The sequence below is a fragment of the Pholcus phalangioides genome, unplaced genomic scaffold (genome assembly GCF_987345545.1).
Source record: "Pholcus phalangioides strain wild (caught in Gottingen) unplaced genomic scaffold, Ppha-v1.0 ptg000009l_1, whole genome shotgun sequence".
NCBI classification, from domain to species: domain Eukaryota; kingdom Metazoa; phylum Arthropoda; class Arachnida; order Araneae; family Pholcidae; genus Pholcus; species Pholcus phalangioides.
Genome location: NW_028301602.1, coordinates 24,273,140 through 24,286,549, shown reverse-complemented (window position 1 = coordinate 24,286,549; position 13,410 = coordinate 24,273,140). Strand labels below are relative to the sequence as shown.

Genomic DNA, 13,410 nt, shown 5'->3' with positions numbered 1-13,410 from the left:
ATTTTTTTTTCTCTCTAATTTTTATTTCATTTCTTGCATTGAAAGTTCTTTTTTCAGCAGTTAATTCGCGGAAATATTCACTGATACGAATTTTCGAAGTGGAAGCCTTTACCAAAATGAAAAACACAATATTAGAAATGTATGTTGTTTTTTTTATTTGGAAACGAAAGGGTATTTCGTGTACGAAAGTAAAGTATTAATTTTTATACATTTTTTTGAAGATAAATAATACATAATTATTGGCCGAGAAGTGAAAAAAACCGGAATGTACATGTCTCGTATTTGGAATTGCCCCATTGCATTAACATGGTCAGGAAATGTTTTGCCCGGTTCGCTCCAAAAGGGTGATGCGGTCGCGTAGGACGACGGCTCGCGCAGTCCTCACTCCACTTTACTTATAGCTCAGTGACATGAACTGGCTCTCCGAAACCGTCCATCCCTTTGGGAAAGAGCGCAAACCATCCCAAGATGGTCTCTCTGGGCGGTCAGCGGTCATGTCAGTCTGTCTGTACATGAACTGTCCGACATAATTCAGGCCAAAGCTCACAATTGCTGACACCGGATGGTGACGTAACCGAGGAACATACACAGGTTTTTTAACAGCTGGCTGATATGGATAGCGGGTGTTGATATCACTTTTTAAAGAAGTTGATTGATATCATAAAAGATGGCAGCAGTAGCAGTTTGATGGAAGGAAAACGATGTAAGAAAGAGAACTAGATATTCAATAAAAAAATTATTAATAAATAAATTATAAATATTGAATAATTTAATGTGTTTAATGATAGCATCGCATATTTGATGTGACAATTTTCAAATTTAAAAAAAAAAAATAGATCACGTGACATCATGTGAACCAAGAAGAGATGTCAAGTCCAGTCACCTGATATGATCCTCAAAATAATCAAAACATCAAAATACTTGAGATTTGGGGTTTGTTGTCAAACCTCTTTTCCCCTCTTGCGGTCATCACGTAAGCGCTGCTCACCCATCATCACCCCCGACTGATTTGCTTTTAATTAACGTTTCTAATTGATTTCGTAGCCATAGGATTTTAATTACTAAAGGTGATGGACGAAGCTCTTTTCGGAGACATGATCAACATCATGTGAAGATTTATTTTAAATCAACTTGGATGGTTTTAAAGGTAAATTCACATCATTTTTGTAAAACATTAGTATAAAAAAAAATTATCTCTAGTAATTTATAGTAAATGTTTTAAGTACTCAGTGACATCAGGGATTTGAAAAATCTTATTCAATTATTAGATTACCTTCATTAGGATTCACTTCAGCTATCACTGATAATTGAACTGTGTTGAGTATATCAAGATAATATTTCAAGTTTATAAATCGAACTACTAGGTATGATGTTTTTGTGTTGATGAATACTGAAACGTGGGTCCTGCATAGAGATGGGGCTGACAATGCAGCACCGGGGCAAACCCTATTATTTTTTTACGCTATAAATTTAGAACAAACCCATGACCAGCAACCTTAAACCTAAATTTGTAAAAATGAACTTAAGTGGCATGTCACCAGATCACTTAAGTTGCTCGTAATACAGTTCCACATCACTTCAGTGGTTCATGGTCACTCAAGTGACCTAGGGCCAAGATTCCATAAGTGGGGTTGCTTCGAATTTGGTGGTTATTTGATGACACCAACTGATTGCCTTGGTACTGTGGCTCTTTCAAAAGTTTTCATCAGCAGCAGAAATGTTTTTCAAGTCTTTATCTATTTTTGCTGCATTTTCATTTCTTATTGTCAGCAGTGTCTTAGGTCTGATTTCATTGTGTTCCTCATTGAAGTTTATTGAGCCGAATCCCTGTTTGTCATTGTGCATCCTTTGCTTGGGAATTTTTCAATTTTTTTCAGATGAAAAACACGAGTTTTTGGCTGAATTTGGCATGATATCTGCAAAAAAGTTATGGTTTCTTGTCCTCCCACCTGAAATGTGTCACTGGCATGGTTTTCAAACAGCAATCACCAATAAATTCGGTTGGCATATTGGATTTCCCAGAATAGGGAAATTCTCATCAACAATTAGTGCACTGTGAAGAAAGTTTGAAACGGAGCATTGGCATGATGCAAAAACCAGTCGCTTCTCTCTCACAAGTCTGGTCTTTTCTGTGCGCACTATTGTTGCAGTCGTCTTAGCAGTTAGTTTGGTTGTCAGTCAATATTTCACTTTCGGTTGATACATGGGAAACCATCCATACACTTGAGCTTTATCCATAATAGCATCACTGTAAGCTTTTTCTAACATCTCAGTAGTTTCTACTGATTTTTTCCCAAGCAGGAATCAAAACTTCATAGACCAGCACTGTTCGCAGAAGTCTGCCATGACCAAAAACAAAGAACAAGCTAAACAGCTTCCATGAAAATATTCACAGATGCCGAACACGATCTTCTCACTTGTCACATTGGCCCAAGAGGAGGAGGTTTTACATTTACCTAGTAGAAGAACCGCATACTAAAACTGTTCCGCTTACTGTAAGACAATTCTGATTACTTTTGGGTGCGCCTTCATAAGTTATAAAAACGAGATATAAAAACAAAGACCGAAACTTATGTATCTACTGTATTGACTTCTCTTTGTGGGGTGGAGAGTGTGCATCACTGTTTCAAACTATAGCTGCCCAATGATTAATGCATTAGTTTTGGGTTTGAAAGATCTGAGCTTCAACTCCTGGTGAGAGCCATAACTACTTGTGATTGCCTCTAACTTTGAAAACTGTTAAACTGAGAAATACCCAGTCCACATTGCCATACAGCGATATCCACTTATTGTCCTCAGGAACTGGGTACCTCTGACAATTTATCATAGAAAAAAAAAACATACATTACAATGGAAAGTTCTTAAATATATATATTACGAAAATCCATCAAATTGGCCGAATGTATAATGCAATTAAACCTTGCTTTTCCCATCGTCTCGGGAATGGACCAGACCGCAATATTTAAAAATCTGGTGTTTCTAAAATTTTGCAGCATTCCAGCTAATGCAGGGAAATAAGTAATATAAACATAGCAGGTGTAAAAAAATCAAATATAAAGAAGTTACAAGATCGTAATCTACATACACAATCATAAATCAAACATACAATCCTATATTGCTCGTTATAGTGACTACGTTTGGCCCATTCCATTACTACTGTTAGGATAAGTCTCAAATGTTTTCATATAATGACTGTCATATATGTTTTCCTTTTGATATAACGACCCTCCCTATATAACGTCCATTTTTGATGGAACAGGGGGGGGGGTCATTACATCGAGTGTCGATTATATATATAACTAATTTTCTGTGTGTATGTTCTCTATGCAAATATATACTTTTAGACCAATTGTCTCTAAATTCGGCAGATAAACAAAACAGGACCCAACTTATGATATAAGCTATTTTAAAAGTTTGTCAGAGCAGGACAAATCCTCAAATAGGCCAAAAACATAATCAGAGACCATTGAGCAACAATGGTCCATAGGTCTTAACATTGACTTAAGGAATGTTTATTTTGGTTATCATGGTTCCCTAACGATATGTCTCATACATATCTTACAATGGTTTTTCACTTCTTTAATGCTCCCAGTATACTGAGAAAACCTGGGCAATGTCAAGTATTAAAGCTAGTTGATTATAAAATCATAATCGATTTAAATTGTTCGATTTCCATAGCATTATACTGTGTTTGTTCCATAAGTCTTCTATAGTTTATCACTTTCTTTTTTCTTTGTGAACAGTGAGATAGTGCAGTCACAGTACTTTTGTTACTGGTTGGTTGATATGGAATTCGCCTTTGGGACCAAAAATTTTGTCTGTTGATATGTAGTAAAATACGTTGAAGCCTGTTGATGGAATTTTAAAAAGTATCCATTTTCGGAGGTTCCACTCTGCTATTATATTTGTACCCGAATTCCTTTTATAGTTACATTTTTTGGGGGTAGAGAACTGGTGTTTTTCATCATGATTATGCTCCCATGCATATGTCCAACATTTCGAAAACCTATTTTAAAATGAAAAGTGTGATTCTACTGGACTGGCCACAGATAAGTCCTGATCTCATCCAAATAGAAAGTCTGTGGAGTATAATGACTCATATAGTCTACTCCAATGAGTGAAAGTTCAGTTCAGAGAACAGAAAATGTTGTTATTCTTAGAGTCTGATTTAGCAATCACTTATAGAAGATTTTAGTCACCAATCCCGATTTTGTAGTCACCATCATGACCCGGCGCCTGGGATTTGTCAAGTCCTGATCTACATTGTGGAAATATCTCCCACTTTTGTGTTCAACTTGTGTCAGTCTATTCGAATTTAGGATGAATTTCATACAGGCAAGAGTCAGGGAAATGAAAAATGGTCTGGGAAAACGTAAAATTTTTGGCATAAATTGGGGAAATACGCAAATATTTGATAAAAGTCAGGGAAAAATTCTTTGTGGAGGGGGAAAAAATGAACTTGAAAATTACTTGGCAGGGAAAGATTTGAATTATATATATATATATATATTTTTTTTTTTTTTTTCATGAGTTTGGATCAGGAAAATGATGAAGCAGATTTTCCTGGGAACCCTGTCATAATTTACAGATTGTATTTGAGTTGGCAAAACTTATTTGTGTGTGTGTTTCTATGAAATTTTATGTTGAAGCCATTAATTAATAAATAAAATAGTCGCATGTGTCGTGAGCTGAATTTTAGGGCCAATAATCAACAGTATTACTGTTACTCGAACCCGATTAACTCATGTCCATCTAATAATAATGATTTATTGACAAAAACATACAAAACAGGGGAAGATAAAACATGAATAGGGAAAAACAAACACGATGGTGGGGGGAATCAATGCAAATATTCATGATAGTGATCCAAGGGATCCTGTATGATCTGTCGAGGGTCAAGCCACAAAATATTTCAGCGTTGGCAAGCACATGCTATTGAAACGTAGTACTGAACACAACAATGAGCTGATCAAGTCACAAATAGATGGGGACACCTACGAATTCTACTGGGTTGTGTCACCACCAGCTTTAGTAGGTTATAGCTGGTGTTAGTTGTGTATACAGTGTAAAATAAAACGATCTTTCAGTATCATCTTCCTGTAAATTCTCATTTATCTAATTTTGAAGCTGTACATTTTAGCCTTTGATCAGTTTGTCATTTTTATAGCTCTCTTGGGTTGTTTTAAAAAACGTATTTTTAAATTCTGAGCAATATCTGGAACAAATTAAACGATTTTTTTCCATAGAAAACTATGGGAAATCGTGATTCGACTAACGGACACGATTCCGAAATGAATTATCTTCGTTAGCTAAGGTACCACTGTATTTCTTGTTTAATCTGAAATCGGTAGTCACTGTAGAAATTCATATCACATTCTGCTATGGGTTCTCTTTATCATGAGTGGAATTTCGAGTATAATGTCTGCATGACAAACTGCCCCTTAAGGCATATGAGCTGGCAAAACAATTTAAAAACTTTCTTCTGAGTTTCATACCGTAGCACAGTATAGCATTTGGGAAAGGAATCAGTTTTTATTATCTCATCATCGTAATCATCCAGCCGTGAGATACCATGGATCTTTTCTCTCTCTCTCTCTCTCTCTCTGCGACCATTTTCTTCTTTTATTTCTTCGGATATTTTCTAGGTAACTGGAACAATGGCAACGTGATGATGATGACGACGAAGACTGTTATCAAGCGTTATTATTTTATTTTTATTTTAATCTCGTTTGTAGTACATGCGCTTCTTTTCATTTTGGTTTTGTTCGTAATCTTTTATCGCTAAACGAGGACAATGGGTTGAACTAAGGGAGTAAAAAATAAATGAAGAATATACCATTTATATTAAGTCTTCTTCCTCAATGAGAGCGTGGCCTTCTCATGGCCACTACGCATCTCTCACGTCCGTCTGTCTCACTCGTGATATTAATTAATTGTAAATCGTAGATTACGTCTAAACATGACGGAATAGTTGTAATGTATTGCTTAAATACGGGAAATGACGTCCATCACCGGATTTTGCCAGATGAGTGAGCAGCTCTGGAATTATTTTGAAGGACATTATTGGTATTGAAGTGCGAAGTTGGACATAAATTTTAATCTGTCAAAATTTTTTCTTTTCTCCCATGATTCAGACTCCCTAAAATTATGAATCAGAAATGCATCTAGACAGGGGAAAAATTGATTTATTCTCTCTTCATGTATTTTACATCGAATCTTTGATGGAAAAACACTGACAAAGGACTTTTAAGTAGTTATCAACGCCTGTGAATTTATATAAGTAAACTTTATTTTCGTTTTCAGCAACCGTGAAGGAATATAGCTAGGCTGTGTGACATAGCACACGTCGAGTTACGAGTATACTTTCGTTGTGCCTATTGAATAAAATAATAAATGCCTATATTTTTGTTAGGGTCTTTATTGCATCCAGAAAGTGCAAATTGCTATCACGCCATTAAACTCAAATGAATTCTTGTTGGTTGGGTCCAGACACTTTCACTTTGACCGAAAGCCCATTTGACCATTGTTGTTCGTTTCGTGGTGAAAACAGCGGTCAGGAAATCACAAATAATATCCTTGTAAATTGCGGATAGGCACAGACCCTATGATTTTCGGTCAAAATCTTTGTTCCTTGGAAAATGATGTGCCTCCCTCAACGTTTCGCTTCAGAAAGCATTAACGCGTGTTTCTGTCTGAGTGTATCTTCTAACACAGCATATTCCTGTTTGAAAGAATTTTAGGTTTTTGTTATGATGTGAGTCAGATAATCACAGTGATTTCTTTCGTGATTCCACTGTAGGAGAATGACGGGAAAAAGTGTCTAAAAATTCTAAAAGAACAGAAAAATGGAAATAAGTAGATTCCTACACATCTCTTTTTCGCGATTTTATTTCAAGAGAGTAAACTGCGGTTATGAGGTGTTGTGTTTTTAGGGGGCCTCCCACCCGACCTTTTCGCTAGTGTAAAAGACAGCAAGAAAGTTCTTTCTACATATGACCTATTTCCCAGCATTGGGAAGGATTGATAGTGTATGTGGGCGACGCCCAAAAATTCCTAAAAGAGTCTCTGGTTTCATTTTCCGGGTTTTCTTACCTCGAAGTTCGGTTTCGCTCAGGGGATTCCATTGTATTCCCTGTGAATAGTCTGATTATGTGAGGAAAAAAATTCTTCTAGTGCAGTTTTTTCCCCCTCCATGCTTTCATTATTGTTTTGATACCGGCCTCGAGACTGGGTAGTATGGAACTAGTTATGAATGCACTTGCTTCTTGCTTTGATCTTCTCCGTGATAGATTGCGGACGATTTTTATATGCAAAACATGATTTCTCTTAAAAGACTTGGCATGACCTTAAAGGGTTGCTCACAAACAACTGGTTGAGGGTCATTGTTCGTGTTTCTTCTTCAGATATTTTGTGGTTGTAGAATTTGCCCTAGTGCATTTCTTTGCTAAATTTAGGTTTCTTACGAAAGAAAAACGTCGATATAAACGCTAAGAAAACTCTCAATAACTGAAAAATAATACGGATTTTTTACAAGCTTTCTGAAACCATGTCCATTTTTAGACAAAAATGTTCAAATTATAATTTTATTCGAAAAAGTAATCGATCGTTTCGAACTGATTCGTGAATTAAGCATTCATTTTGTAAAAAAAAAGAGAGAGCATTCTCTCTGGAAGTGTTCGCTGCTAGTAAATGCAAACATGTACGAAATTCCGTTTTTTTTTTTGTTTTTGTTTAGGTACAGTAGAACCTCTCTTTTGCGGACAACGGTGGGACAAAAAGATTCGTCCATAAAAGAGGAGTGACCGTTAATCAGGGGTTTGAAATGCATACTTTTATTATACAATGGGGAAATTATTATTTGGCCGTAAAAGAGAGGTGACCTTTAAGAGGAGTTTCACTGCATTGGGTGATAGGCCTAACTCTTTTGCATGTCGGTGACTGAATAGCATATAGACCTACAGAGATGAAAATTCACTAGAGCCACTGTAGTAACCCTTTGATCACGTTTTTTTTTACCTCATTTAATATTAAAATGGACAAAATAAGTCACAAATACAATAAATTCAGTTTGGAATTTTTTTTCTTCAGCGCCTGAGTAACAAGATAAAACATGAGTAACTGGTCTAGCTTTATGACGGATATATTACAATTAGCTTCTGCATAATTTTTGTCCCAGTAGTAAATTTTGAAATCTTAGTGGGACATTTATGCTCCGTTAGTATTCAAAGGGTTAAATTTAAATAGACAGACATATACATCAATAAACATATTTTAGCGTATAAAGTGGAATGTGGGGTAAGGAAGTGTTTTATGTATGTGTTCGTTCGACTTTAGTTTCGTGTGGGAGATTTTGATTTCTGGATTGATTGTGGGGTTGCTCGACCACGTACTAAAAAAATGGGATTGATCGAGCACCCCTGGCTCCAAAGCGCCACTGAATAAAACCTCTCTGAAGTACCACCTTTCTATATGACCATTTTTTTCTATTCCGGAATTTTTCCCTTACACAGTAGACGCTCGTTATAACGACCATTCTATTGCATACATAGACTAGTAGGATAAGTCCCAAATGTTTTCATAGTGCGATTATTGTATATGTTTTACTTTCGATGTAACGACCCTCCCAATACAACGTACGTTTTCGACGGGACGAAGAGGGGTCATTATATCGAGCGTCGACTGCATATTATTTTCCCTCTCTGAAGTGGCGACCTTCCCGAAGAACCAGTCCCCCCCCCCAAAAAAAAATGGGTGGTGGCCCTCTTGAAGGGGTTTCAACAGTGGCGTAGCCAGGTTTTGGTCCATGGGGGAGCGAAATTGGGAAAGGCGCCATTTTTTTGTTCGTGCTTAAGGCGCAAACTTAAAATTATGCATTAGTGGAAAGAACTTTAAATTTCCCAATTTAAAAAAAAATCAAATTTATTTTGTTTTCAGTGGATGTTATTTTTCAAATTAAATTAATTAGCTTTCAATTTGATTAATGTATTTTAATTAATTTAAAAAAAATGTAAATTCCATTTTATGTTTTGTGTACTTATACAAATGCAAACACCAAAAACAACTGGGAAGTCACCCTAACAGGTAGTTTGAAAAAAAAAATTAGATTAACATATAAAAAATGATAGAATAAAAAATATATATATATAAAAAAAAGAAATAATATATATTTTCTTTCTCTCTAAAATTATTCCAAGATATGAAAGTACAGAGAAATCTTCATGCTTCCATTTAATCGCTTTTATCATCTTACACTCGTATCGTAAGCACGTGTGTGTGTATCTCATGTACACTACTTCTACTCAATCGTGCATGTACTTCCAAGACATTTCTCTTATGGAATTTCTAACAAATTAATGCATGCCGGAAAGTTCTTTCTTATATTATGCGTGACCATAACGTATATAAGATGTCATAGTTATGCATGGTTTCGATTCGAGAAGTTTTGCCCTGTCTTCCATATTAGAAGTAAAACTGGCAGATACCTGAAGTTTCGTGTTATGCAAATACCACGGTGGAAGCCTGTCTGCTCTCTGCGGGAAGGCTTTCCAAACGAAAGATAGGTTAACATTCGTACCTAAATTGAAAAAAAAGAAGACTCGCTTTTCAGTCAACCGCGACTGTGCCACTAGTGGGGTTCAAACCGGGATGAATCCATCGTGATGCCCACACGATCGCAGTGGTTATCACATACTACTAGATTGCAGACGGACGGACAAGCGGAGGATGGCCTGAATCCAAAAAGGTTTAGGAACCACTGCTTCAAACGAATTAGTGTGAGCTAGAAATTGTCTTGTGTGTCTGTAATCTATTCAAGTATTTCTGATGCGTGTTTGTGATGCCACTGCTCATCTTCCGAATCGAAGTGAAAGTGGCAGGTGTATGAATCGATTGAAGTATTTCTTACGTTTTATTATCTACCGGCTTCCTTTGGAGATACTATTTAAAGGGGAGTTCTCTCTCTCAGCTCGGAGTTGAACAACTTAAAAAGGCATTGCGCATAGTATATGTATATTTATTTCTAGTGAAATAAATTCATGATGTGTTTTATAACAAATCAGAGAGGAATGAAAATATATGAGTGATGAATGGTACAGACTAGCGCAGGGGTTTTCAAACTTTTTCCATCTGCGGTGCCCCGTTACTTTAATCAATGCTCGCCCGTGGCTCCCCAGAGCAGTTTAACAATGAATCTCTTTGAAAAACCTTCGGGATGCTCCGTGGTGTCCCCGACAAAGGTTTTTCGAAAATATTTTTTTCGTAAAAAAAACGTTTAACAGCTCTAGGGAGCTGACGGAGGTTGTGGATAAGCATTGAATAGGGGAAAGGGGCACTTCGGGAGGAAAAAAGTTCGAGACCCCCCCCCCCCCCTGCGCCAGGCTATTCTGGGCAGTCACGGATAAATGATGACGAAGTCGGGGGGGGGCACGGGTGCCAAAAGTTTAAGAAACACTGGATTAATTGGAGGGGAGATGTAATACATGCCATGAGTTAACAAACACACCAGCCATAACTTTTTCCATGGAATAATTTCTCCGATTCGGCACTGCTGTATATGCATAATGATGAAACAGACAGTGATTCATAGAAAAGAGAAATTACATCATGAAAAAGGATAATGTTTCTGAAAAAGTCACGTTTTGACATAAAACTATGCACTCTATCACCGTATAATATATTATCGTACAAATATAGAAGACTATAATTTCCTCTACCATTCTTTGCATATCAAAGCTCTATTGACTAAAGATTATAGGTTTTTATTTACCCACCTTTAAGAAACTCTTCCAGAACCCCCTTTTGTGCCCCAAAATCTTGGGTTTTTAGAGCTCAAAAGCCCATAGCTGTTTTTCACCTTTTCCTAGTATTTGACACTGCCCTATACACAAGCTAGTAGCTCTTGCCAAGATACCTGCAGATAACGTGGCAATACTAGGCACTATGAATCTAGCTAAGTCCCCCATACACAAAGTGGTATTTCTAGGAGCTCAAACTCTACCTAAAGCGCCCAAAGAAAAGGCGATACTTCGTGGAGCTTGAATCCTAGCCATTACTTCATAGATTCAGTGGTCTGTCCACAATAGGTTCCTGTGCCTAATTTCTTCAAAAGGCGCCTTAGTCAATGCTCTTGGTGGCCCTTCAGAACAGAATGAGCATTTCGTGAACGCCATATCCTCATACCTATGAAAGGTCTAGGAGCTCTACCGAGAACGACCAATAGCCAGAGAAAAAAGTTACAGCTAGAAGCGAGCAAGAGAGATTCTGCCCTTTAATAAAGGTGGGGGGAACAGGGGCTGATCTGAACATGCTTCCAGATGAAGAGCTTGAGAGTAATTGTCAAAAATGGTATAATGAAAACCTCCACTTTCTTTTTTTTCCTTCTTCTCTTAAGGATTGGTACAAACCCAATCACCGTGAAACTGCAAGAGGCGCAAATATAAATGTCGATTTTTTTTTTCCTTAACATTTTAGTCAATGAAGTTAGAAAATGAAAAAGTCAATACATATTTTTTTCAACTTTTTTTTAAAGATCAAAGTCATTTAGAAAAATAGGCGCCAATGTAGGCAAAATTTTCAATTGGGGGAGCAATCGCTCCCTCTGCTTCCCCCCCCCCCCCGGCTACGCCACTGGGTTTCAAGTTCACTTATAATATGTACAGATGAATCATAATTGGCTCTCATCCATTTCTATATTTTTGATGACATTGCACATGCTTCTCATCAGGTATTTATGAAAATGAAGGTGTTATCTAAAAACAAGTGTTCTTAGCATTACATGGTCGAGGTAGTGATTCATAGGCACCGTAGTATAACTGCACGTAATCAACAACAGGAAGACCGGCTTATTATCGTCATTCTCATTTCAATGACTATGGGTGTAACTTTTACCTTCCCAATGAGAGTTTCATTTTTAATGGTCGTAGGTTGACATTACATCGAGCCTATCTCTGTGCACGTGGAAATCTGCTCTGTTGATCATCCATGTCCTTTAAAGAGGTGGTAAGATTTCTTTTGTCGCATGTTTGTCGGTCTGTTCCGTAAAAAGATTGGATTTAAATTATTGGTTGCTGATATTTCTCGATCGTTTCCGAGCGAACTGGCTGGCGTGAATGTCACCTCCGCTGGTCAGTATGTTTCTCGAATGTACATTCCCTCCCCCTCCAGTTCCCTTTGGAGATCTGCATGATATATCCAGACATTGGAAATATGGAGTAGCCATTGATTTTCCGTCTCGCTGTTTCACAAGCATGAAATCGTAGATTCAGAAGAGAGTCGTACTTCATTAGATATACGTACATCCGATCATAATTAGGCCGGGATTACACTATAAAAGTTTGATAAAAGTAATTTTATAAAACTTGTAAAATGCCACCAATAAGATTATCAGTTTCATTTGCTCGAATGTAACCTATGAACTTTATTGGTTGAATTTTTTGAGTTTTATACAAGGGATTGTATCAAACTTTTATAGTGTAATACCGGCCTAGACGCATCTGTTTCACAATCGAAAACCGGAAAGATTTCGCTTCCGTTTACAAGGCTAGAAGCTAATTTGAATAACCTAATTGATTTCAAAAGGGGTTATTTCAACAGAGAAAATACGTACTAGTGTTTTCCCGATGATAGATGCCGACGGTGTTGAATCAGAATGTCAAGTATTTTCACTTCTGCTGATTGCAAATCGAAACTTTTATAAAACGTGAACAGAAATTGTGTGTATTTATATTAAAATAATAAATTACAATCGTGAGAGGGTTTGGGAGCCTATTTATTGTGCGAAATATTTATCCTCTAGTGTCCTGCAGTTTTTATCCTCGAAATGTCATCAATGTCTTACCCATAATTCGGATGCTTTATCATCCGCAGTAGAGATTTAACCACTTTTACTATCGAAGCACTTAATATTACGACTTTCATTTTTTTTTTTTTTTTTTCTTCTTCCTTTTTTTCTAACGTGCAGTTAGGTTGGGACACAAGGTTACGATTTGACGATTCGTCAAATAAAGAGCATCCGAATTCCTTGCCAATTCGCTTGTAAGCGAAGGGGTTAAAATTGCATGATTTTTACAGGAAGCGATAAAGTTGTTTGAATGTAATTCAAAACAATGGCCAATTTTTATTCATTAGTCAAATTTCTTTTAAGTAAAATATTTCATTCCGTAGCTCGTTTTGAAATCAAGCGAGTTGAATAGGTTCTTGGACTCTGTATCCGATCCAAGTCCAGACATCATTAAAACGGGCAGCGTGTAACTTGAGCTGTTTCGCGTGCACACAGCTTTTCCAGTTGAATAGACCGAAACCTGTTCTGTATGTAGAAAGTATATCCGTCGCTTTTGTTTTTTCGCCCTCGTCGTTTTTAACTAATAATGCTACCGAAATAAATTAGCATAATGCAGTCTAATTAGTCTAGAG

At 36.8% G+C, this 13,410-nt stretch overlaps 1 protein-coding gene across 2 annotated transcripts in view; it reads left to right on the top strand.

The window, feature by feature from the left end:
* Window positions 1-865: 865 nt before the first annotated feature.
* Window positions 866-13,410, top strand: part of MICAL-like (protein) — a 38,396-nt gene continuing 25,851 nt past the window's right edge. Inside the window, exon 1 of one of the 2 annotated variants that reach the window (XM_089235817.1) lies at window positions 866-1,147. The gene's annotated coding sequence lies outside the window, so the exon portion shown is untranslated. The remainder of the gene's footprint in view (window positions 1,148-13,410) is intronic. The other variant, XM_089235818.1, reaches the window with a different exon arrangement.